The sequence below is a fragment of the Camelus dromedarius genome, chromosome 11 (assembly GCF_036321535.1).
Source record: "Camelus dromedarius isolate mCamDro1 chromosome 11, mCamDro1.pat, whole genome shotgun sequence".
Classification (NCBI taxonomy): Eukaryota; Metazoa; Chordata; class Mammalia; order Artiodactyla; family Camelidae; genus Camelus; species Camelus dromedarius.
The window spans coordinates 51,106,181-51,132,940 of NC_087446.1; the positions used below are offsets into that span (position 1 = coordinate 51,106,181).

At 39.3% G+C, this 26,760-nt stretch overlaps 1 protein-coding gene and 1 long non-coding RNA gene across 5 annotated transcripts in view; one reads left to right on the forward strand and one right to left on the reverse strand.

Annotated features, from left to right (window-relative positions):
* The window catches only part of SCAF11 (SR-related CTD associated factor 11), a 57,474-nt gene extending 45,048 nt beyond the window's left edge, over positions 1–12,426 (reverse strand). For all 4 annotated transcript variants that reach the window (XM_064490907.1, XM_031462711.2, XM_031462709.2 and 1 more), the window contains exon 1: positions 12,174–12,426. The gene's annotated coding sequence lies outside the window, so the exon portion shown is untranslated. The remainder of the gene's footprint in view (positions 1–12,173) is intronic.
* The window catches only part of LOC135322386 (uncharacterized), a 35,825-nt gene continuing 20,482 nt past the window's right edge, over positions 11,418–26,760 (forward strand). The window contains exon 1 of the long non-coding RNA XR_010382896.1: positions 11,418–11,869. This is a non-coding gene — a long non-coding RNA (uncharacterized LOC135322386). The remainder of the gene's footprint in view (positions 11,870–26,760) is intronic.

Genomic DNA, 26,760 nt, shown 5'->3' on the forward strand with positions numbered 1-26,760 from the left:
GTATTAAAATTCACAGAACTACATATCCAAAAAAGGTCAATTTTACAATATGTTACTAAGTGTTAAAATGTTTTTAAAAGTAAAACATGTGAGAGCGATTTCAGGCTAGAATATAAATTAGCTTTTTCAACAAAGAGAGTCTTTCACTGACAATTTCATACTCAGTCTTTCCAATGGATCTTTATCACCAACACATAAAGACCACCCAAATTACATCGCCACATTTGGCTTGAGAGGTATCTGAGGGTTCCTGCACTTCTATAGCACTGGAAAGTATGACAGACAACACATATCTATTGAGTGGGGAGACACAGAGATTAAAAAGCAAGAGACACAACTTCCCAACCCCACTAAATCCTAAGACAGAGTTGTAGAAACAGATCAATTCCAAGACCCTAGTGATGGGACAGAGCTAGCAGATCTTTCATTGTATGGGGGAAGATAGGAATTACAATTGGCTCCCAGCTGAGTTACACTCTTACATGATAGTTGTCCACTCTATGAGAAGAATATACCTACAATGCAATGTGTATTAAAAAAAAGAAAAGTGAGTGCCTTCTAAGTACCTGGATAGCTTAACCATAAAGCGTTTGGAATGCTATCATAATATATACAAGCTTTCACTATTTTCTCTAAATGAAACAGTAGAACAGTAGCATATTATATGTCCTCCAATATTTCAATATATATTTATGCAATTCTTCTCTAATAAATCCCACCTCTGCTTAAGGTATGAAGGAGGGAACAGAAGGAGGAGGTGATTATGTAATCTTCATTTGTCCTTGAGATTCTCACTCCCATTTCCTCATCCTCATTTACATTACTAATTTAAATGACTAAAGCTCTTTACATTTTTTATTTCTTTCCATCAGTCATCCCTCAACATGTATCACAGGTCTGTTGGAGGCAAGAATTACAAATCTTGAAAAGCAGAATTTACATTTAGAAGATTAGGCCTCATGCTTATTAGAGACAAAAAAGGAAAAAGAACAGTGAGGTGTTAAGAGATTCACCTCACAACAAACCTCCCAAAAGGACTATAGGAGCCCTTGGGATCAATAACAATGTACCCTCATATCTGGCGAGCAGAATAACCAAGAGGAAAAGGGGTCCTGGAAAGAAGTATGGAAGCAAAGAACTAGTGTCTTTTTATACTTTTCTTCTAATCCAAAACAGGAAAACTGTAAACTATTTCTTTAATTTAACCCTTAATCTAGCTCAGAGAGTCTCCTGAATTGAAACGGTAATCCCTGTCTAACTATCTCCCAAAAAAGGAGATGGGAAAATTATGTAAAGCACAAAAAAACATTTGCAAATAAACAAACAAATCCTAAGAATTAAAGAAGAGAAATTACTGACAATAAATTACCACACACAAATGCTTGTTATAAAGGAATGGAAATGGATTTCATCTATAGCAGTAGGGGGAAAAAGGGCAGTGTTCAAACACTGCTTCTGAAACACTGCTCTGTTCTGGTTAAAAAGATTTTTGAAAACCTTATATTATTATAATTTCAACTCTAGAAATTAGTCTCTTTTTTGTACAGATGCTAAATGTCATTCCTTGACCGGTTCCTCAAGAAACGTCATTTCCATTCTGGTACAAGTTGTTATAGCAAAACTAATATGGAGGGGTGGGGGTGGGAACTGCTTTGTGTAGTACACAGGACATCCACTCTCTCTTTACTCTAGCTATAACTATCATCTGAATTTATTACATTCATCCCTTGGCAGCTATCTCTGAGATAAATACAACTTTATGATGCTACATAAGTATATAATCAATGCGTTCTCAAATGACTTTTTCACATATAAAGAAGCATTTCACAACCCTACTCCTATGATACACTACTATTCTAACCTAGAAATATGTTATTACGTACTATGAAATCTTATTTTTAAAAAAAGCAAAAATCTCCCACTCCTCCATACTAGCATCAGGCACAGGCAAATACAGGTATTTTCTCCTAAATGTAATCTTATTTCAAATGCTTCAAATGTCCCTAAAACTGGACTTTTGGGTATGCTTTTCACACTGTTTCTAGCTATTACTTTCTGATATATTGTAAGTTATCTCATTTAACTCTTAACAGTATTTTGTGACGAAGATATCTTCATTTTACATACAGTGAAGTTAAGGAACTTGTCCAAGGTCACAAGCCAGTGGTAAGCAGGAGGATTGGAACTCATTTGCCCTTTGCCAGAAAATAAAACAAATACTAACTCAAGTCACTAGATAGTAAAAATATTCAAACAACGAGAACTGGTAACACTCTTAATGACTCAAGTGACTTCAAAACTGTTAAGCTGTTACCTGCTTTACTATATTTCAGGATCCAGCACCATGCCTTCAAATGAGTGTCAAATAAACAGCTCTGAATGAATGATTTATGTATATGTTTAACAACTATAGGTAATATTTACTCAGCACATTTGTCAGGCATGGTTTTAAACTAACTATATAAATAAGCTATGCTGCATGGGAAAAAAAAGTAACAATTCTGAAATGAATCAGAAGAAGGAGGTTCTTAGCAGATAAAGAGTAACTAAAGAAATAAAAGAAAAGAAAGGAAGGAAGGAAGGAAGGAAGGAAGGAAGGAAGGAAGGAAGAAAGAAAGAAAGAAAGAAAGAAAGAAAGAAAGAAAGAAAGAAAGAAAGAAAGAAAGAAAGAAAGAAAGAAAGAAAACAGAAATTTTAGAACAGAATAATTCAATGCCTGAAATAAGGTCTCAACAACAGAATGGAAATGCAAAGGAGTAAGTCCGTGAATGTGAAGATACATCAATAGAAATGATCTAATTTGAAGAACAGAGAAATAAAAGCCTGGAAGAAAATGAAGGGTCTCAGGGTCCTAAGAACAACATTCAAAGTTCTATTCATGTCCAGGAAAAGGAGAAAGAGATTGGTACAGAAAAAAATATTTCAAGAAATAATGTCCAAAAACCTCCCTAACTTGGTGAAAGGCACAAATTTAAAAATTCACAAAGTTCAGTGTACCTCAAATAGGATTAACTCAAAAGAAAGATAAACATACCCAGACAAATCATAATCAATTGCAGAAAAGCAAAGATAAAGGAAAAAAATTTTAAAGTAGGTAGAGATATACAACACACAGGTAGAACAAATGATTCAAATTACTGTAAACTTCTCACCAGAAACAATGGAACCCAAGAGGATGGCAGGACATCTTTAGAAAAAAATTGTTAACCCAGAATTCTATCTCCAGTGAAGAAATTCATCAGAAATGAAAAGACATTTCAGTTAAGAGAAACAAAGAATTTATCACCAGCAGGGCTACTTTAAAAGACAGGCTAAAGCAAGTTCTTCAGAATGAAGAGAAATGATACGAAACTTGAAATTTCATTAACAAAGAAAAACAACAAAAATAATAATAAATATTTAGGAATATAGGAAACTATTTTTTTTCTCCTAAGTCCTTTAATAAAAGATGTATGATTACTGAAAGCAATCAATTGTCTGATGGGGTTTTCACTGCGTGTGTATGTGTAATACATGTGACAACCATAAGATAAAGGTCACTGGGGGAATTGCAGGGCTTCGACATTTACTTCAAGTGGTAAATATTAATTCTAAGTAGACTGTGAATCTTTTGGCATACATATCATAATCCCTAGAGCAACAGTGTCTAATAGAAACATAATGTGAGCTATATATGCAAATTTAAACTTTTTAATAGCCATATTTTAACAGTTAAAACAAATAAAGCCACTTTAATATATTTTATTAACCCTGTAAATTCAAATATTAACATTTCAACATGAAATCAATAAAAAATTTATTAAATGAGACATTCTACATTCTTTTTGTGGTAGTAAGTCTTTGAAATCTGCTATATATTTTACATTTACTGCATGCTTTCAAGTTGTCAAGAGCAGACCTAAAGCAATCACTAAAAATAATATGCAGAGATATAGCCAAAAAAAGGCAATAGATATTTAAAGTAGAATACTATAATACATTCACACAATCCAAAAAAGGCAGTAAATGGGAAATAAAGGAGCATATCATACCAATAATTATATTAAATGCAAATAATCTACACATACCAATTAAAAGATTGTCAAATTGGATTTTTAAAAAAAGACTAACTTACATGCTGCCTTCGAGAAACTCACTTTATTTTTATTTTTTTAACATTTTTTATTGAGTAATAGTCATTTCACAATGTTGTGTCAAATTCCAGTGTAGAGCACAATTTTTCAGTTATACATGAACATACATATATTCATTGTCACTTTTTTTTCGCTGTGAGCTACCACAAGATCTTGTATATATTTCCCTGTGCTATACAGTATAATCTTGTTTATCTATTCTACATTTTAAAATCCCAGTCTGTCCCTTCCCACCCCCCTCCCCCCTGGCAACCACAAGTTTGTGTTCTACGCCTATGAGTCTGTTTCTGTCTTGTTTTTTTTATTTATTTATTTATTTATTTATTTATTTATTTATTTATTTATTTATTTATTTATAGATTCCACCTATGAGTGATCTCATATGGTATTTTTGTTTCTCTTTCTGGCTTACTTCACTTAGAATGACATTCTCTAGGAACATCCATGTTGCTGCAAATGGCGTGATGTTGTCGGTTTTTGTGGCTGAATAGTATTCCATTGTATAAATATACCACATCTTCTTTATCCAGTCATCTGTTGATGGACATTTAGGCTGTTTCCATGTCTTGGCTATTGTAAATAGTGCTGCTATGAACACTGGGGTGCAGGTGTCATTTTGAAGTAGGGTTCCTTCTGGATATATGCCTAGGAGCGGGATTCCTGGGTCATATGGTAAGTCTGTTCCTAGTCTCTTGAGGAATCTCCACACTGTTCTCCACAGTGGCTTTCCTTGCTTCCCTCTTCCACTCTTAATGATTTAGATGTCTTCTTTTACAATTTTGTGTTTATTCTATTTGTAATTCATGGTAGTTATCACCTTTCCAGTTATGAGTTTCTCATTTTTGCAGCATCCTGCTTCTTTTCTGTTTAGAGTAGACGAGAAACTCACTTTAAATAGAAAGACATAGATAGGTAAAAATAAAAGTAAGGAAAAAATGTCATGCAAATAATAATCAAAGAAACTTGGAGTGACTGTATTAATATGAAATGTATTATAAACTTCTTTTAAATGTTTGAATTTATTTCTGCTTCATGGTCAGTTTCAGTTTGATCTAGTTCCGTAGCGGTTTCGAAACAATAAAGATATTTTCTGTTTCATGCATTTCCTCATATTACTCATGTTGATGTCTAAGTAACTGTGTGGCCTAATTCATTAAGGCTGTGCTATCTGAAGGTTTTTGGGTGAATGATAGCTTACAAAATTTTTAAGTTATTAATATTTTATTCCCTGTTAGAACAGCAGTTTAAAGGAACAATTTTCTTGACATGCCATCCAGGCATACAAACTAGCGTTACAAGTATATTTAGGTTAACACATCGCGCATAATTTGTAAGCTGTTTCACTGACCCCAGAGAATTTTCAAAGCAGTGTTGCTGTGGCTGCTGTCTTTAATGTTTATATTTCTGTTTTTGTTTACTTTAAGCTGCTGAAATACTATTGTGGTTAGGATACTGGGCCTGGCATTGGAATACAAAGACAGATCAAGATATTATACTCCTTCCTGGTGTAAAAAGTAGAGCTGGAAAAATAGGATACAAAAGATGAACAACAAAATAGCATATGCTAAATGCCAACCGTGAGGTACATGTCACTTTTCAGGACTAAGAAAGAATTCATTTAGGACAGGAGATAAGGGCAAAGACATAATTATGGGCCAGAATATAAAGAAACATAAAGTTAAAGTCCAAGGTAAGGCTTAAATTGTGTTTTGTAAAAAGTAGAGAATCACTGAGGAAAAGTCCACCTCTCTCCCACTCATCTATTTTGAGAGTAGTTTCTGAAATGTTTAAATTGGGAGTTTTGGAGATAATGCAGTAGCAGAAAGCGGGGAAAGTGAGGAAGTTATGGAAAACAAGCTAGGAAAAAAACAGAAACAACACTGGGGAGCAATAAAGGCCTGATCAGGACTAAGCTCCCCAAGAGCAAAGGCCATGTTTCATCCCCAGACCTAATGGACACAGATATCAACAAACCTGGAGCACAGGATTACAGGCAGAGAGAATGCCTACTTTATATCAAGCAATGAGCTACATACGCTGGCCCACCTTTGCATATTTCATCCTCAAAATACCATACCACAGTACATTCTAAAAATTAAAACAACACCAAAACTGAATACTAGAACACTGCTAACAAGGCTTGAAAATCACTCACTAAACATAGCTAACTAAGGGTATGAAAGATAGAGTTAGCTGCTATTACCACTGGACTTAAATAAGTATTACTTGAAAATTAAAATAGGTGAGGAAACTGGGACACCTAGAAAAGGTGACAATCAGTATATGGGACAATCAGCATTCAAAGCCAGGTCTGATTGACTCCAAAGCCTACGTACAAAAAAAACTGAACTGATCTTCATCTTACTGTTAAAATTACATGAAAAAGACTCCACTAAAAGTACATCTGAGAACTCCAGGGTAAAAGGAAAACTAAGGAGGAAGATTAGTCTTATCACTAATAGAGATGTGAGATTCTCAAGAGGGTTTAAATAACAAGGTGGGAACGTATCTGATCACTAATTTTCACTAAAATATTTGGGTGTAATAATCTTTTGTAGACACAAGTAAGTATAACCTTTAAAAAAAAAAAAAGTCTGCTGTTCTGCCTGGATGTGTTGGAGCCCAAGTGCGTGAGCAAGGTGTGCATATGAAGGATGGTGAGGGAGCCCAGAGTGAGGTACTGGAACTCAAGCAGAATGGCAGGATCCTCAGCATGAGGTATATGAGAAGCCTGGAGTAAGGAACACATCCTGGCACAATGTGTCAGAGCCGAAGCAGAGTGAAAATGTTATGCAACACAAGGGACAGAAGAGGAGTAGCAGTGGGAAACTGGCTACATACTGGGGATTGATCATATAAGAAAATACACTAAAGATAATGGGAGCTAGGTTACTCCTTATAAGAGAAGAGAGTTATACATTTGGAAAAGGAGAAAACAAAAACAAACACTGTGTATTGAAATTGGAGAAACTGGTACCAACTCATGGTTTTCTATATATAGATATAAATACAGTGCTCAAATCTTGTTTTCTAAATACATTCCTCCACTAAAAGAAGTCACTCCTTGGAGAAATGGCTGATTCCAAGGCTGTGGCAAGGAAAGTTTAAGGTGAGCCTGGAACATTTTCTTGTGTCAAAAAGTAAGGAAGTGATCAAATCAAGTCAAAAGAATACAGAAAGTAGCTTGAAGAGGCCTTCAGTGGCCAAAGCTGGGACAATTTGACAATCAACAAATAGCAAGTTTAATAAGGAGTGGGCTAAATATATTCTCAAAATACTTCCCCACAAAGCACTTATTAATTATCAAGAAGTAAAACAAACAAACAAACAAAAAACCCAAAACCCCAAAACAAACAAACAAACAAAAACTTTACAGTAAAGAAGCTTAGGATCACCTTAATTAAGTGATCAAAGTGCCCATCACCAGTAACGGGACAAACAGAAACTCTATGCCATCTGACAGGATGCAGTGAGAGCACACCACCACACTGTGATACTCCTACCAAAAAATGCACCATCTGAATCCAACCACAAGGAAATATCAGGAAAAAATCCAGATCGAGAGACATTTTACAACAAAACTAACCTATAATCTTTTAAAGTGTCGAGGTCATGAAAGTCAATAAAAGATTGAGGAAGTGTTCTAGGTTGAAGGAGTTTAAAAAGACATTATAATTAAACGAATGCAACACAGAATTCTGAACTGGATCACTTTGCTAAAAAGGAAATTACTGTGAAAACTAGCAAAATTTGGATGAGGTTTAGGGGTTAGATGGCAGTGATAAAGCTATTTCAATTTCCAGTTTTAATGTTGTTTACATAACAGAAAGTCCTTGTCCCTGTTTGGGATGATGAGAATGCACCTGCAACTTATTCCCGAATGGTTCGGGGAGGTGGGGGGGGGGAGTTCTTTGCATTGCACTGGAACTTTTCTGAAAGTCTGAGATTGTAAGGAAAAAAAAGAAAAAAGAAGAAAATTACCTACAATATTCATTTACAGTATCTAAAATTAGCATATAAGCAAAACAGTACTCCTTTCAAATGATGAATATGTGCTTCCACCTCTTCTTATGACTCTGCTTTATTATTTATGGGATTCTTTTGGTCTGTAACTGCACTGTCCAATACAGTAACCACTATTCTGTTCCTCCATCACACTGACCATATTTCAAGTGTTCAACAGCCACTATCTTCATCATCACAGGAAGGTCTACTACTAGACAACATTGATGCAGAATTTGGGAGACCAACAGATATTGTAAAAGACAAACTGAAGGCCAAAGAGTCAGATGGACTTGGGTATATAAATTCTTAGCAAGTGCCCTTTAGCAAGTCATTTGACTTCTTAACTTCTCCAGAGCCTCAAAGTCCTTTCTCGTAAAATGGATTAATACATCCAACCCTGCAAAGCTGCTGAAAAGATCAAATGAAAATTCATGCAAAATGTCTAGAACAGAATAGAATATTTGGCATATAGTAAATATTTGATAAACATTAGGTCTCTCCTGTAATGTGAGTGGATAATTTCTTAATCTTTGGTCTCAGTACTTTTAAATCTGGATAAGCAATTATAGAAGCATCAGTTTGAAAATGAGCTTACTACCCTGTTTGTTCAAAAGGCCAATGAGCTCCATGTTGTTACATTTTCACTCTCACCTTATTCAACTTTTATCAACACCTGACCCTATTAGCTACTCTCCCCTTGAAATACTCTTTCCTTTGATTTCTGAAATACCACACTCAGCTCCTACTTTTACAACCTTCTCAGTATTCTTTGGGAGCTCATATGCCTCCAACAAACCTTTTTTTTTTAATGTTAGAGGCCACTGTGATTCCATTTTAGCATTTCTTTTTTCCAGGTTATATTCCCTTTCCTAAGCAATTCCACCTAAAGTTTCAATTACCTATATAAGTGACTCCATTTTTCTTTTTCCAGCCCATACCTCTCCTCTGGATTTTAGAACCATATACCTAATTGCCTATAGACATCTCCACCTGAAAGCCCCAAAGCTTTTTCAATCCCACTATGTCATAATCCAAAGTACCTTGGTCCTTATTTGGTACCATTGTTCTGTGTTTGGGAACAGAAACAGGGACCCAAATTGACAAACCCTGTTCTCACAGAAATTGCATTAAAGTGAAGAAAAAATACAATAAACTTAAGTTAGTAAATTATACAGTATCGTGGAAAGTGGTACGTGCTATAGAGAAAAATCTGGCTTAAAAGGGCAAAGAAATATGGGAGGAGGGCCTATCTTACACAGAGTAGTCAGAGAAAACCTCAGTAGCAGAGCAGAGGAGTGAGTTAAGAGTGAGGTAATGAAGACAGAGGAGAAGAGATTCAAAACACTAAATGCCTGGTAGACCATAATAAGGACTACGGACTTTACCATAACTGAGAAGGGAAGCCATTTGAGAAGAGAAGTGACATGATCAGGGATACTTTATCAGGATCACTCTGGCTGGTGAATGTTAAAGACATAGGTGAACAAAGGTCATAGTGAGACTTTTTAGGGAGCTATTTTGTAAGTGAGAGATGATGGCGCTGTTTTCACATTTTTACACTTAACTTTTATGTGTTTAAGTACTAGGAATTACAAAGTTACAACTTTAAAAAGAGAGAAGAGAGGACCACAACAATGCAGAGATGAGTCTTGGGAACAGCAATAAAATGATACAGCGTATTTTAACTCTGCGCTCTACTCAGTGCTATGAACAGTTACCACCACTCAGATGCAAGATAAGGTGCAAGGCTATTAACTTATTCTTTGGGACAGGGAATATAATTAAGAATTTTTATTTCACTGGGCAAGGTAAGTCAAGACCTAATTTACATCACTAAAAGACAACAGTAAATGATGGCAGAGCTTGCTAAAAGGAAGTTACAGTTTAAATTATTCTAGGGCTGACTCCCTTACTTTTATGCCTGCCACTCTCTTTACTTAGATTTTACAACTATTTCTCACTGATGTATCTTTTTTTTTTTAAAGTTCAGTATTAGGTATATAAATGGATAATACTGTGCTGTCTTATTACTAAAAGATGCTATTGATGATGAATCAACACCATGTAACTAGAGTATTGACCCATCTTATCTCTGCTGATTAACAGCACAACTTTTCAAGAAAGCTGCCTAAGCATTGGTTAGTGTCCAAAGGATTATGCAGAAGCTAAGTGACCCTTGAAGAGTTTCAATCTTAAACTGTGGACCGATTCCCACATAAAGGCATACAAAGAAATTCCCCTTAAAAATGTCTCCATGACATGTTTCAGGCAGCACATTTAGGAACAATTTTCCATTTTCTTCCACAGTTTTCTGCCCCCTTAACATACTGAAGAATCTCTTTATAGCAGGTGTGCACTTAAAGTAAGGAAACATCCACATCTTACCCCACCAAAATCTTAAGATATACTCAAATTCTCAGGCAAAAAGGTCACTATCCGAATGTAAAACTGAATCATTAGTATACTTGCAAGCACCAAAAGTTAGAGCAAAAAAGTGCTGTTACAAGAAGACACGCTAATTAAAAAAAAACAAACCCTTCATATTGCATAAACAAAATATAAAATAAATTCAGATTATCTTGATAGAATAGTATAAAACAACAAAACCAAAAAAACCCAAAGACAATTTCAAATTTTCATTTCTTCTGCCCAGTAAGTTAAAACAACAGCAAAAACAAAAGTCCCACAATTTTTTTTACTGCAGCTCTTAGCCAACAGTAAAAAAGTGAGACGATTAAGCCAACTGCCAAAGAAACAGGAAACAGAAAGCAATGGTCTGGAAAGAGACTTCATTACATATAAAAAGTTTAATACAGTAAAACACAAAAACCATCAGTTATTTAAGACTATACTTCAAAAAAAAATGTACTTCAATATTCTGCTACTGAGGTAAGTGGTCATATGTATGAATTAGTTTTTCTTTTAAAATGATAAAATACATCTATTAAACGTTCCTTTTCCAATATTCAGTGAATTTCCCAAATTGGGAAAATTTAAGAACAGCATCTACTGGCCAAAGCATTATATTAAAAACTTATGGTTCAGTTTCGCCTAAAAACCTTAATTCACTGGTAGTATGATAAAGACGTTAAAGTGTAATTCAAAATGAATGAAAAATGCTCAACTCGGAGACACTGTATGTCACAGTAACACTTTAAGGATACAGAAAACACTTTGAGGGTATGTTAAAGTTCCACATTCCAATCTGAATGTTTGAATCAACTACTCTAAATGAGGCGCTTACTTTTAGAACAATCTTTCAAAGGGCGGGGGGTGGGGGGGTAGCAAGACCGCCAGCCATCTGTAAGACATGTCTTTAATGGTTCAAGATTCCTAGTGTCTGAGCAGGGGCGACTGCTGGAGCTAAATTGAGATCTCCTGGCCCTTTTGTTGTCAGCCCAGGAAATCGATTTGAAAACTGGCGGTGGGAGAAGAGTTTGAAATTCAGGGGATGGGGTAAGGCGGATACCCCGGAGCGCCGGCTCTCCCCCGGTCGCGCACTCGGAGAGGTCACGGCGCAGTAAAGTTTGGTTTCACGAGCGGGCTCGGACGCTGTTGACAAAAGCAAAGTCTCCCAAGTAAAGCGGCCGCGGGGGTCGGGAGCGCCCGGAAGCCCAGCAGGACACGTTTCCACCGCGGGGAGGGGATGTACGAATCGGTCGCGGAGACTCACGCCTCGACCCACTCCCCCAGGACAGCCGGGCAGGGACAGGCTCGGCCGGCGGAGGCGGGTAGGCCACAAGGAGGAAATGGGACGGGGTGCCGACAGCCGGGCGGCGGCGACCGGAGCGGGGCCTCCCCCCGGGGGTGGCGAGTGGGAAGGGGGGCCCTCGCCGCCGCGGCTTCCCCCGCCTCGAGAGGCAGCTCCAACTTTCCTCCGAGCGCAGGACGCCGCCTGGGCCGCGCGGGATTCCGAAACTTTGTCCGCCCTCGCGTCGCCCCGGGCCCGCTCCTCCGCTCTGCGCCAGCCCGTGACCCCCGGCCCTCCTCGACAGCTGCCTGCGCCCGTCCACCCCCGGGTCGGCCCGTGTTTACCTCAGGCCGAGGTCGAGGCGCTTGCTCCGGCGGCGGCGGCGGCGGCCCCACTGCAGGTCCCTAGGTCCCCGTCACGCCGCCGCCAAGTTCCCCAACATGGACTCCCGCGTCGGCTTTGAGGTGCTCCGGGGGCCGCTGGGGCGCCGGCTCCGCTGGCTGGGGCGGGTGGCGGCGGCGGAGTAGGGAGCGGACCCGGGCTGCGCTGCTCCGCGCGGCTTGCGCCACCGCTGCTCCCCCTCCCCCCGCCTTGTCTGGCCTCCTCCCTCCCTCCCCCCTCCCCGCCCCGCGCGTCTCCTTCCCCCTCCCTCCCGCTCCGCTCCTCTCCTCTCCGCTCCGCCGCGCCGCCACAGGTCGGCGCGCTACGGTGACGCGGGCGGCGGCGGGAGCCGCCGCACTTTCCCGGCTCGCTCGCTTTGGCCCTGCGTGCCAGGTCGCAGCGCTCAACCGGACCGCAGGGGGGCGCTGGCAAACCACCGCTTGAAACAGAGGAACCTGGCGGGCGGAGTCACGGTCACGCGGCCTGGGAGCGGGAGGGAGAATGCCAGCGAGGGGCGCGGGCTGCTGGGAAACATCCTCCCAGCCCGGCTCTCCTCCCACGCAGCGGGTCTTGCGCATGCGCCGTGCGTGGAGCGCTGGAGTGGGCCCTGCTTTGGCGGCGGTACCCGCTAAGCCGCCAAAGACGATGGAGGCTATTGGGGACCTGGACGTGAGGGGGGTTGCACGACATTTGCTATCCTATCTTTATGGTAATCTGCTATTGATAAGAGTGTTAATACGTGGTTTGGCGGTGGATTGAGTTTTCACCCATGAGCGTTGCCCACCTGAGCTGCATCCTGCGAGGAGGCTGAAAGTGGCCCTAACTTGTAAGCCCACGTCTTCCCGCTGGGTGGGCGTTGAGAAAATGCCCAGGGGAGAGGTTTCCCACGTGACTCAGCAAGCCTAGACGTATCCCCGTGTCTTAATTCCCACAACAGAAAGTTAAACTTGGGCCGTTTAATTTAACCCCCTTGGTGGTTAGCTAGTGACCTGCGATGATTCATTAATTTGTCGGAGCCTGCGGTACAGGACGTGTATGCCATTCCTTCCCGGCGGGTCGTCAAATCTTTTGTTTTATCTCAGAAATACCTTTCAAACTTTTTTTTTTAAAAGTCCCTGAATTTAACCTCATAGTTCCTTTTCCGAACAATTTCTTTAAGCTCCGGGTTGCTCTACCTGCCCTCTGTGTCCACCCCTCTTTACCAGGGGGCCCTTGCAGTCCCCCCACCCCGCGCGCATGCTTGTCCAGCTAACAGCTCCGTGTGATGAGGCTCTGCCTTCGGGTCTCCCCGCCTGCTTGGCTCCCCCAGGCCTCAGTCACCTCCGTCCGTGCCGCTCGCATCTTTTCGTGTCGTCTGCACCCTTCCTCCCTTTATGTGCGCGCTGCGCTGTCGCGTCACGCTGAGCCCAGCCTAGAGTGACTTTCCTCCCCACTTTCTCGGGACCCCGCCGACCGGACACCCCTCTGCGGCACTCTCCCAGAGTGAACTGGTCGCCTTAGCCCATCCTCGCTTCTCTGCCACCCTCATCCTATGCATCATGTTTGGTCTGCTCTGCCTGTCACGCACTGTGAGCACTGGGACAGTGTCTTTAAACACTTCACTAACAACAGCTCCTGGCACAGTGCCTGTCACTCAGTAAGGACCCGGTAAACAGTTGCTGAAGGAATATATAAATGGCAGCCTTGTCTTTCTATTTAAAAGTCTTTAGAGTTTTACAAGGTATAGTCTGTGATATGAGCTTTGGGAATTTAGATGGAGTCTACCGTGTTTGGGATATTTGAAGGAACAATGATCTAGAGGAGTTGATAGCAGTACATTGTAAAGAATGTGATAAAGGATGACTAAGACAGCCACTGAAAACTGTTTCAAGAGTTGTGTGGTATAACCAGATCAACAAGCGGTGCTACAAGACATTCAAGTGAATACAGTGAGAGTGTAGCTTTGTTACATACTTACCCACGTCCTCATCCTAGAGAATCCAATCTCTAGGAGTCTAACTCCAGATAGAGACTTTTGGTGCAATATTATTCTTTTACATAAAAATTTATGTAAAAATCTCTTGTTTCCGGGGGAGAGATATTAAAATTTAATCAAAGGTCAAATGATAACATTTGCTAAATAGAAAACTATAGTTTTTAAATTAACATTAACAGTACACCATTTCAGCAAAACTGAATACAAATCTTTTGATATGTGTATTCACTGGCACCCCTTAAGTATTATGGGAGCATGTTTTAAGAGAAAAACACTCTTAGTGCTAATGAGCTGGTGGTTTCTACTTTCATGTGCAAATAGAAAAGAGAATGGTGGTTTGTAATCGGCCATCTCTTGCCTCCCCAGGGAAAAGACCATGTATATCTCTGCACAGAAGTATTCTCCTAATAATGTTTGTATGATAGAGATTTATTATTCTACTGTTTCAATATTTTTATTTACAATATAATAAAGAGATCTTGAGTTTTCAATAAATAAAAGATGAACTATAAGATGTAGAAGTAAAGATTGATATACCTTCACAGTCAAAATTTTAGATTTTATTATAACCACAAAATGATATGCATTATAAAACAACCTTGAACTGAATGTCCAATTGGCATGTTGCACTTTCCCAGCACTTAAAATATCAAACCTGTCACTCAGCAACAGAAACTTATATTGACATCTTTAGAAATGACCGGTAGTCAGTGTATTGATTTTAACAGAGCTTTATCAGAGATAACAGCTATTATTAATTTAACTATTATTGAATACAAAATAATAATCAGATCAAAAGGGGTAATCACAGTATAAAGATACTTGTTTAAGTGGGAAACATGGTTCTAATATATACTCTGTCACTTAAGATCTCTGCAGTTTGGAACAAATCACCTAATTTTTCTGGCCCTCAGTTTCCACATCTATTACAGAGGAAGTTTTTAGTTTAATGATCTCTGTGGCATTTATAGAGCAGAAGTGTATGGATTCAAAGGGTGTACAGTTTAAAACTCTTAGAAGCAAAACATGGCCAAATATACATTCTCTTTGTAAGAAAAGAAAAAAGCACATTTAGTTTATAGGAGCTTTTTAAAAAACGGTCAGTGGTTTATTCCTGTTGTCACAACTGAAGGGATTTTAATCAGGATAATACTGATTATGGTCCAGTTGTTTTCTGTGTGGAATTAAGTTTATTTCAGCCACAATCAATTGGGTGTCTAGTATCTGGGAGATGCTGTGAGGTGGTTATAGATAAATGAACAGTGTGTCAGAGACAGTTTAGTGGGTACAAATAAGACAAGTACAAAAACTAAGCAAGAATATAAATTTCATAAAAGGAATAAAAACAAAGTGCTGGATGGGGAAAATGTGTTTGGGATACTTGAAGGAACAATGATCTCGAGTTTGCAGCATTGTAAAGAATGATAAAGGATGACTAAAAAAAACAGTCACTGAAGACTCTGTTTAAAGAATTATGTGATACAACGAGGGAGAGAATACAAGGACCAAGGACAGTTTCATAAAAGAGCAAATCTGAGCAAAATAGTCAGATATTATTCCAAATGTGGAGACCTGAGTTTCTCGCAGGGCAGTCTCCCATCCCCCACAGCACCTCCTCCACATGTTTACCCCTCCCCTCAGTCTCAGCCTCACAGTCACTCCTGCTGAGCCCCTCAGCCTTGAACCCAGCAGAAGATGCTATCACATCTTCTTTGCCGATACCTATAAAGTCTGTCCATAACTGTCTATATCCACACCCACCTGTTTTTCTCTCCCACAGAGGAAGAACGATCTCCTCTCTCCATTAAGGCTTCGCTTTCTGCTGTTGCTGTCGGTCTAGTTTTTCGAGACTTTGGCATGTTCAGACCATTACCATTTCTAACAGTTTGAGAACTGACAGAGGGCTGCTAACTCTTCAATCCTAACGAATAACAGTATGCATTTTTAAAGTCCTCCCATCTCTTAATCATCATGATTTCCTAAAAGAAAATTATTTGCAATATCAAAAAGCTAAATTGTGTGAACTACTCTGGTTGTCTGTTTGTACTTCCCTGCGGAACAGTGAAGCCATCACAGCCCTGGGACATTTGTTACCCTGCTCTGAAACAGATCCCCTCAGGGCCTGCTCCATGGGTTACTCTGTCTGCAACATTTTCAATCTCTTCTTTACTGTAAAGCAATTTATCTCTTTTTTCCAAATCTAAAAATAGTTTACATTTTAAGACACTTCCTCATTTCACTTTCTATTCACTTTTTTTTAAAAGGTAATAAACATTCATTTTAACACTTCAAACAGCACAGAAGTATATAAAGTCTGTCATCCCCCCATCCCAATCCTGGATAAAACCAATGTTAAAAGATGGATGTTTCTCTCTATACTTTTCCCAGTGGTTATAGAAACACATACATATAGAGGTTTTGATTTTTATTTTTACAAATAATGAATCACACCATATGTTTTTTTCTGCAACCTCCTTTTTTTTCATTCAACACTTTATCATACATACTCTCATCTAGCTCATTTCTTAATTAGCTGCACAATATTGTATAATATTAATGTACTATATTTTTGAAGCCGTTCCTTTATTGATAGATAATGAGATTGGTCCAGACTTTGTGCCATTATAAATAATGCTGGTAGGGAGGAGGGTGTAGCTCAAGTGGTAGAGCACATGCTTAGCATGTACGAGGTCCTGGGTTCAATCCCCAGTACTTTCTGAAAAAATAAATAAGACTAATTCTCCCCCCAAAATAAAATGATAAATAATACAATAATAAATAAATAAAATGTTTAAAAATTAAACAATAAACAATGCTGGAGTCAGTAACCTTATATATATTTCTTTTGAAATTGTGCAACTTTTCTATAGCGTCGAATCCTTAAAGTGTGATTACTGAGGCAAAAGATATGTACATTTTTTATTTTAATAGATAATACCAGTAAAGGGGTTTTTGTTTGTTTGTTTGTTTTTCTACCACCCAGCATCCCTCTCCTCTTTTTCTGGTAACAGCACCTTGGTTTTCTTTAGATGAATTAGTCCTCTCTTAATCTGTGGGGTTACAAATGGTGTTGACTCCTCCTCTGGCTTCTATTTGGTGAATGATGGTGTAATATCCCACTAGTTATAGTGCTGTATAGTTCAGTGATGGACACATGACTCAATTCAGGCCAATAAGAATTAGATCAAGAGCTTTTCTTCTCTGCTGGACTTGTTGCTATAAGACTATAAGCTCTCTTCATGAAGAGGGACCTTTACTGGAAATGACTTCCACTCAGAGGAAGGCAGAACTGAGACCTAGAAAGAAACTAGATTGTAGTGATGACATTTAGGTCAATTTGATCCAGCTATGACTAGATTTTCAATTATGTGACTCTATAAATTACGTTTGGAGTGAGGATTTGAGTTGGGTTGTTACTTGGAACCAAAAGTGTCTTGAGTGACACATTGCCAGATTATATCTAGAATTATTATAGTTCACACACCACTCAAAGGTAAAAAGAATGTCTCTTTCTTCGTCTCTTGATGGACTAAAGTGTGACACTTAAATTTTGTCAGTGGAATATGCATTAAATGCTGTCTCACTGTTATTTTAAATTAGTGTTTCCCTGACTACCAGTGGGATTGGACTTCTTTTCATGTATTTTTGGGGTGTTCAGAGCCTTTGCATATTTTATATTAAGTTGTTGGTCTTCAATTTTTCTGATGTTTTTATAGGATCCCTTTTAGGTTAGCTAGAGCTCTTAACTCTTGGTGGTCCGTACCTGTATGTACTATTTTTTCACAATCATCTTTTAGCGTTGCTCATGGTGGCTTTTGTCATAAGAAGGTTTAAATTTTTATACTGTTAAATCTGACCTTTCACTCTTAAATCCACTGCAGTTAGGCTCATGTTGCCATCATTCCATTGAAACTCCTAGAAAACGTCACTGGTGACCTCATACGTGCCAAGTGCAATGAACTCTCTACAGTCTTCAACAAGCACTTATTATCCTGTATTGACTGCGCAGTGTGTACCAGGCTCTGTGCTAGGCACTAGTGATATAAAGATAAATAAGATACTGTCCTTGCCCTTAAAGAACTTGCAATTTAGCACAACCACCAAGCAGATGAACATAATTTCAATATGTAATTGTTGCTAGATGTTGAATTTGTGTTATGGCCTGAATTATGCCTGCTCTCCCCACCCCCCAAAAAAAGCTCATGTATTTAAGTCCTAATACCCAGTAACTCAGAATGTAATATTTGGAGATAAGGTCTTTAAAGAGGTGATTGAGTTTGAATAAGATCTTTAGGGCAGGCCCTAATCCGGTATGACTGGTGTCCTTGTAACAAGATGGGTGCACATAGAGGAAGACTATGTGAAGGCAGAAGATGACCATCTGCAAGCCAAGGAGAGAGGCTTCCGGAGAACCAGCGCTGCTAACACCTTCATCTCAGGCTTCTAGCCTTCAGAGCTGTGAGAGAATAGATTCCCCCTGTTTTAGCACCCAGTCTGTGGTAGTTTGTTATGGCAGTCCTAGCAAACCAACAGAGTTTGTCTCCATAACATCTCTTCCATGCCTCCCCCTGGTGTAGCATCCTTGTGGTGGTAGAAGGCAAGGATTAAGTTCATTCCAGCAACCAACTCTGGTTGTTTAAGCCATTCAAGGTATTCCCATCCCTCTTGTCACAGTGAGTAGTTGACAAAACCCTGACTTTGGCCAATTTGTGTCAGGGAAATTTGAAAAGCTGGTGACTCTTTTCCATGTTCTTCAAATAAAGCTAATAAAAGCCTGCTGGCTTGCCATTTGGTTGGGGAGAGCTGAGAATATAAGCCCCGGAATTACTGCAGCTACGGTGCTTGTGAGCAAAGCTAGCTTTAGAATGAATAATGCTGCTTCTGGGGAGGGCACAGGAAAGAAATGGAGTAAAACTGGATCCCTGACATCAAATTAATCCTGACACCTACCCAGTCACATGAGCCAACAAATCCCCTTCGTTATTTCTTGATTTATCTTAAAACTTACAATGCAAAAGGCCCTATTGGTTATAAGATGCACAGGGAAGGGAACCTACCATAGATTGTGTTCCTTAGGAAATACACTTTGGGATGGAGATTAGGGCACAGAAACGTCACTGGGGAGTGCTCTGAGGCTCCACCTGTGGAGAGAGTAAAGGAAGCAGGCTTGGGCAGAGGAAGAAGTAGACTTGTGATGTAATCTAACAAAGACCTCAGCCATTCCTACAGGGAGCTCTGAAGACTTTATGCCACCTCAATGATCAATCATTTTGACTAAACCCAGAAAGGTAAGGTGGCTCTCTTGAGCCAAGGGCACATTCTGGAGAAGGATTCCATTGAAAGCTATCAGCCTCTGACACTACCAGCAGCTGGCGGAGTGACTGTTTCGGTCCTGGATAGGGAGATCTCTGCATCATGATATTCACGGCGGTTCATCCATTTATATATCATAAATTCTAGGAGCAGCTCTTCAAAAATTCTGTTGTGGCTCTACTCCTGGAGAAATTTGCTAGAAAAGAGTTGATGGGATTAACTACAGCCTTTGAAGCTGCTCTTGGGGCCACAACTGAGGCTGATCAACTTCCACTGTTAATCTTTGTAGATTCCTCTCACTCTGCTGGTCTAGGCAGCTTACTTAGTGCAGTGACCCAGACCTTCTTCACTAAGGGGCCCAAGACCTTCATCACCAGGTCCTTTTCTAGTTGCAGCTGTTGTACCTGTCCACGTACCTTCTAAATTAGGCAAGTGAAAACCAAGACACAGATGGATTACCTGAGTAGCAAACATATTCTTTCTTATCCCTATTGCCTGCCTAATGAAGGTCAAGGCCAGTTATCTGTGCCTGCTGGTTTCTTGGAATGAGGAGCCTGAAGTGACTGGGGTTTACTGGAGCTCTTCCTGTGTCCCTTAGTGGGAGCATTTCCCCTCTAGAGGCCAAAACCACTAACCTCTGGAGAAAGAAGACTAAAAATTCTCCAAATGGATCACTAGGAACCATAGTACAGAGGTACTCCCACCTCCACCTTTCAGCTCATGGACCCATGTATTCCCCCTTTTGGGGACCCTGTACCATGTAATGAATGTCAATTTAGAGTGTACCTTGAGTCCTGGAAGGTATTCTTTGCAAGCTGGCACCTCAGCTGATTTTTTTACGGGCCATTCCAGTCCTCGATCAGTCTAGCAGTTTGTTTAGGTGGTACAGTATATGAAAGGGTCAGTGGAGCCCATGGTCATGCGCCCACTGCTGCACTGACACCCAGGTCAGCAGATCTGGCTAAGAACCTTCAGGCAAGAGGTCTAGGTTGGAATGTTTAAATTTCAGTCAAGATAGATTGATACCACTTCCAGGAGGAAATGGGTCCAGTGTAGGGAATGGGTCCAACTGGCCACCAAGCAGCTGGTAGATTTCTCTAAAGGGTTGGTGCCATTTTGGGAGCCAAGCATTGGTCTCTGTTGCTGGAAGGTTGGATATTTGACAATGGCCTTGGTAAGTGGGAGCCCATGACCCATGTATAACCTCCATTCCTGCCCCATTCTTATCACACACCTGTTGGACTAACACTAGTAGCCAGTGGCAAAGCCTGGCCAATGTCATCTGGACAAATCATTGTTTCTTGTGGTTGTTTAGTGCCTCTTCTGTGACTGATGCTCCCTGTTGGGCATAAATATGTGAACCAAAGATCTTCACATATCATGTGCATTTTTATAGACTCATCCACATGCCTCTTTTCCCAGACCTCTTTATCCCTCCTCCTTGTCTTTCTCCCTCCAGATCCAGACCAAGCAGACATCTGCCAGTTTCTATACTTTCCACACAAAGTAAATGAACAGATACACTTAGACACTGAAACTGCTGCCTTTAGGTCCCCCACACCTTGGGGCTTTGATGGAAGAATGGAAGACCAGGCCAAGCATGAGAAACAAAAAATCTCTGTTGGACTCAGACCAGGAATCCATGGGTCTTGAGGATCTCTTTGTCTTTGTACAATTGTCCGTAGATTCTTCTCAGCTTGTTTTCAGCTGCTGTTTCTTTCTGATCTTGGCTTCTCCTTCCTCTCCTCTGCGATGGCTGTCATCACTTGTACTTCTGTGAAGACTTGGGAGCCAAGCGTCCCAGATCGGCAAACTTCTGAGTATGCTTCAGACACACAACCTTGAGGGAAGTAAAAACCACCATCCTGTTTCTCTTCTTATGAGCTAGGGCAGCAGCGGGGCAGTGGGGACAAGGGCTAGATTCCATCAAATACTTTCGGGCAGTCCAGGGTGGCTAGGCCTCACTTGGTCTTGAATAGCAAAATGCTTTGCAAGGTTCTGCCAACAGAAGCTTCCAGGGGCCCGGACGTGGTAGGGCTCTCAGGACAAGTTGGTGTTCATGTATTTGTGGAAGAAGAACAGATACTGCAACTTGCTTCTGTAGAAATTGCCAGAAACGTGGATGCCCTCCCAGCGCATGACTATCACCTTCCTGCCTGGCAGTAACTACGTGGCCACAATGATCGCCCGGAGACCAGGAGATGGCTTCAGCTATGCAAGTACCAGGACCTGCCCCTCCGCCTTCTTTGGCCACTGTCTGGGAAAAGCCAGGAACTATTCTACGAAAGGTCTATAAATCTCCACTGCAAACGCTGTGACCTCACTCTATAACCCTAGGAATCTGTGTTGTTATTCTCTCTCTTGGGGCTTGCCATAAACTTAAATGTTTACATAGACAAGTAATCTCAAATGTACAAATACATAAGGACAAAAAAAAAATCTTTACAAATCTCATCATTACGGACAACAACTGTCAAAACATCAACATCCTGATAAGCCTCTTTTTAGACCTTTTTATATGTACTTACGTAAGTAAAACTACCTATATAATTGCTGTTTTATAACCTGCTTTTTGATTCATCAATTATGTCAGTGTGTCTACATCTACATCATTCCTGTGTTTGGCTGGGTCATAAATTATGTAACCAGTTTGCTAGAGGTAATGAGTTAACTGGGTGGTACTGCCCTCTAGAGTATATTTTGTGTCTAGAGTATTTACATATTGAAATACATATTATTTTGTTACAAATTGCTTTCCTTTTATTTCTCTTTTATAGTGCAGTTAGGTATATTTTATTGTAAGTATCCATGACTTCCGTTTCAGGACTGTAAAGGGAATGTTATAAAATACTTACTGCATGAAGGGGACTGAGTTGGCTAGGGTTGAGAAGCTTTGCCTGTAGATGGACAAAGTATTTCCAATTTTCAATATTACAAAACATACTCTGATGAGTGTCTTCATGCATTAATCCTTTGCTGTGTCAAAGGATATGCATATTTAAGTTTTTTTCATTTGATACTTCATTTTTGAAATATTATCTATTTATTTTCATTCTTATTTTTTATTGAAGTGTAGTCAAGTTACACTGTTAGTTTCAGGTGGAAAGCAAAGCGATTCAGTTATGCATATAAAAACATACATTTTTTTTCAGTTTCTTTTCCATTATGGCTCATTACAAGAAATTGAATATAGTTCCCTGTGCTATACATTAGGTCCTTATTGTTTATATATTTTATGTATAGTAATGTGTATCAGATGCATGTTTAAAATTTTGACACACTGCACCAATTTACCCATATACCAACAGGGCATGAGGGCACCAGTTCTCTCATATACTCATCAACAGTGATGTAGTCCTGATGTCTATGGAGGTACCTCTTCTCATAAGAGGTAGATAAATTTTTCTCAAAATTTGTATTTTATGTCCTGGGATAAATCTAGAGTCCCTCCCATATTTGGAAAGTCCTAGGAATGTACTTTATTCCTGGTCACTTCTAGATTTAATTTCTGACTTCAGTTGATTTCTCTTTCTCTTCTTCTTTTTTTTTAAATAACACCTATATTTAAATATACTTCACCACCATACAATTCACCCATTTAAAGTGTGCAATACAGTGGTTTGAGGGTATATACAAAAAGTTATGCAACCATCACCACAGTCAATTGTACAAGTTTTTGTGGAGGGGGGGCAGGTAATTAGGTTTGTTTGTTTGTTTATTTTAATGGAGGCACTGGGGATCGAACCCAGGACCTCCTGCTTGCTATGCACACGCTCTACCACTGAACTATACCCTCCCCACCACAGTCAATTTTAGAACACGGTTTTCCTCACCTTCCTGCCCCAAATCCCATCCCCATTGGCAGTCATTCCCCATCCCCCACTCCAATCCTCTAGCCTTAGGCAACCACTAATCTGTCTCTGTGAAGTTGCCTATTCTGGACATTTTGTATAAATGGAATCATAAAATATGTAGATTTTTTGTGACTGACTTCTTTCGGTTAGCATAATGTTTTCAAAATTCATTCATGTTGTAGCATGTAGCAATATTTCACTTTTTAAAGTATTATTTGTTCATATCTTTTTATTGTTGAATAATATTTTGTTGTATGGATAGACAACATTGTATTTATCTATTCATCAATTGATAGCCCTTTGGTTGGTATCCACTTTTTGGATATTTGGGTATTATTTGGATATTAGGAATGATGCTGTTATGAATATTCATGTGCAAGTTTTTGTGTGGCATATGTTTTTATTTCCCTTGGGTTTATTCCTAGGAGTAAAATTGATGAGTTATATGGTAACTATGTTTGACCTTTTGATAAACTGCCAAACTTTTTTTCCAAAGAAGCTGCACCATTTTACATTCCCATCAGTAGTGTGTAAGGGCTCCAATTTCTCCACACGCTCAACACTTGTAATTTTTCTGTGTTTTTGATTGTAGCCGTTCTAATGAGTGTGAATTTGTATCTTCTTATGGTTTGAATTTGCCTTTCCCTGATAGCTAACAATGTTGAACATCTTTCCATGTCTTTATTGGTCTTCTGTATATCTGCTTTGGAGAAGTGTCTATTCAGATCATTTGCCCATTTTTAATTGGGCTATTTGTCTTCTAATTACTGAGTTGTAACAATTCTTTATATATTGTAGATACAAGCCCCACATCTGATACATGCTTTGCAAATCTACTCTCCCATTCTATGGGTTATTTTCACTTTCTGGACGGTGTCCTTTGAAGCACAAGTGTTTTTAATTTCTATGGTGTCCAACTTATCTATTTTTTTCTTTTGTTGCTTGTGCTTTGGTGTCATATCTAAAAAGGCCATTGCCTAATCCAAGGTCACAAAGATTTATGCCTGTGTTTTCCTCTAAGAGTTTAATAGTTTTAGCTCATATATTTAGGTCTTTGATCCATAAATTTTTGTATGTATATATGCATAAATTTTGTGTTTATGCAACTTCAATTTTTGGCATGTAGATATCCAGTTGTCCCAACATCATTTGCTGAAAACACTTTCTTCATTAAATTGTCACGCATCCTTGTCAAAAATCAATTGACTGTAAATGTGAAAGTTTATTTCTAGTCTCTCAATTCTATTCCATTTATCTATGTGGCTACCCTTATACCAGTTGGTCTTATGTCTTGATTACTGTAACTTTGCAGTAAGTTTTGAAGTTGGGAAGTATGGGTCCTTCAATTTTGTTCTTTTTCAAGATTGTTTCAGCTATTCTGGGTCCCCTGAATTTTCTTAGGAATTTTAGGATTAGCTTGTCAATTTGTGTAGGAAAGGCAGCTGGAATTTTGATAGTGATCAAGTTGACTCTAGAGATCAGTTTGGGGAGCATTGCTGTCTTAACGCTATTGTTCTCTAATCCAGCACACAGGATGCCTTTCCGTTTATTTAGGTGTTCTTTAATTTCTTTCAATAATGCTTTCTTGTTTCCAGTGTATAGGTTCTGTGATTTTGAGGACTAAATTTATTCCTTTTACTCTTTCTGATGCTATTGCAAACGGTATTGTTTTCTTACTTTCATTTCAGATTGCTCATTCCAAGTGTATATAAATACAGTTGATTTTTTGTGGATTGATCTTATGTCCTGCAACCTTACTGAACCACATTTATTAATTCTAATAGTTTTTTAGCGGATTCATTAGGATTTTCTACATATAAGATTGTGTCATCCACAAATAGAAATAGTTTTACTTCTCCCTTTCCAATCAGGATGCCTTTTATTTCTTGCTGCCTATTTGCCCTTGCTAGAATCTCCAGCACAATGTTGAACAAAAGCGGTGAGGGCAGACATTGCTGTCTTGTTTTTGATCTTAGGGAGAAAGTGTTCAGTCTTTCATCATTAGGTATGATGAAAGAAAACCATGGGTTTTCATAGAAGCCCTTTATCAGGTTGAGGAAGTCCCTTTCTATTCCTAATTAGTTGAATGTTTTCATCGTGAAGGGATGTTGGATTTTGTCAAATGCTCTTTCTGCATTGTTGAGATGATCATGCTGTTTTTGTCCTTTATTCTAGTGATTCTGGTGTATTACATAAACTGATTTTTCTGATATTAACTACCTTGCATTTCTAGGATAAATTCAACTTGGTTATGGTGTACAATTGTTTTTATATATGTAGTTTGGTTTAGTTCACCTCTGTATTTTGCAATTGATTATCAGTGTCTAGCTATTAGCCCAAATATGGCGCATGGCTACTTCTCTTTTTAAATTTTATTTATTTATTTTATTTTTAGGTTTTTTTTTTTTTTTTTTTTTTTGCAGGGGAATGTAATTAGGTTTGTTTGTTTGTTTGTTTGTTTATAATGGAGGTACTGGGGGTTGAACCCAGGACCTTGTGCACACACTCTGCCACTGAGCTATACCCTCCCTCCCTGGCACAGCTACCTCTTGATCTTTCTCCAGATACCACTGTGGTGATCATTGCTCACTTACCTGGTACCTGGAATCTGAACTTCTGGTGAGTCTTGGTAAGGGAGAAAGTCCATTGCTCACTGTATGAATTAAAACAGTTAACTACTTTAGCCTCCCTAGATGCTAGGTCAAGGGCATATGATCAATCAGACACACCTTAGTTTGTGTATAATTTGGGATCTAATGACACCAAAAGTAGGGTAAAACTACCCCTCCTCTCCCCTGCAAAACACTCACACTCACACACTCACACACACAGAGTGGTAAGTGTTTCCCTGCCAGATCCAGGTTTGAGGCGTGATTTGGGTGTTTTTCCCAGCTGCTCAGTTCCAGACCTAGCTCTCTAGCCCTCCTAATGCTTCAATAAGCTGCCCAATATCCTTTTAATAAATCCCTTTTTGCTTAACTCAGCCAGAGTCCACTTTTATTAATGGCAACTAATATCCTTATCAGATAAAGACAAGGCATTAATATTACTTGACTTACACTACAAATTCCAGAGATGATGTCAGAGATTACATCAAAGAACCATACAGGAAATCATTTAAAACTGAATATTTGACTTCCTTTTAAAAAAAAAAACCTTGATCATTTCTCCCAGTACAAACTTCAGCCTTCCATAAGGGGCTTTACTTCATTCTCTTTATTTTTTCTTCTCCCCACCCTATCCCCAAATTCCTGTTTATTTCCTAAGTAGTGACTTATCTAATTCTTTTTTATTTCATTTTATTTTGGGGGAAGGGGGCAATTAGGTTTATTTTTATTTATTTGTTTAATGGTACCTGGGATTGAACCCAGGACCTCAGGCATCCTAAGCACACACTCTACCACTGAG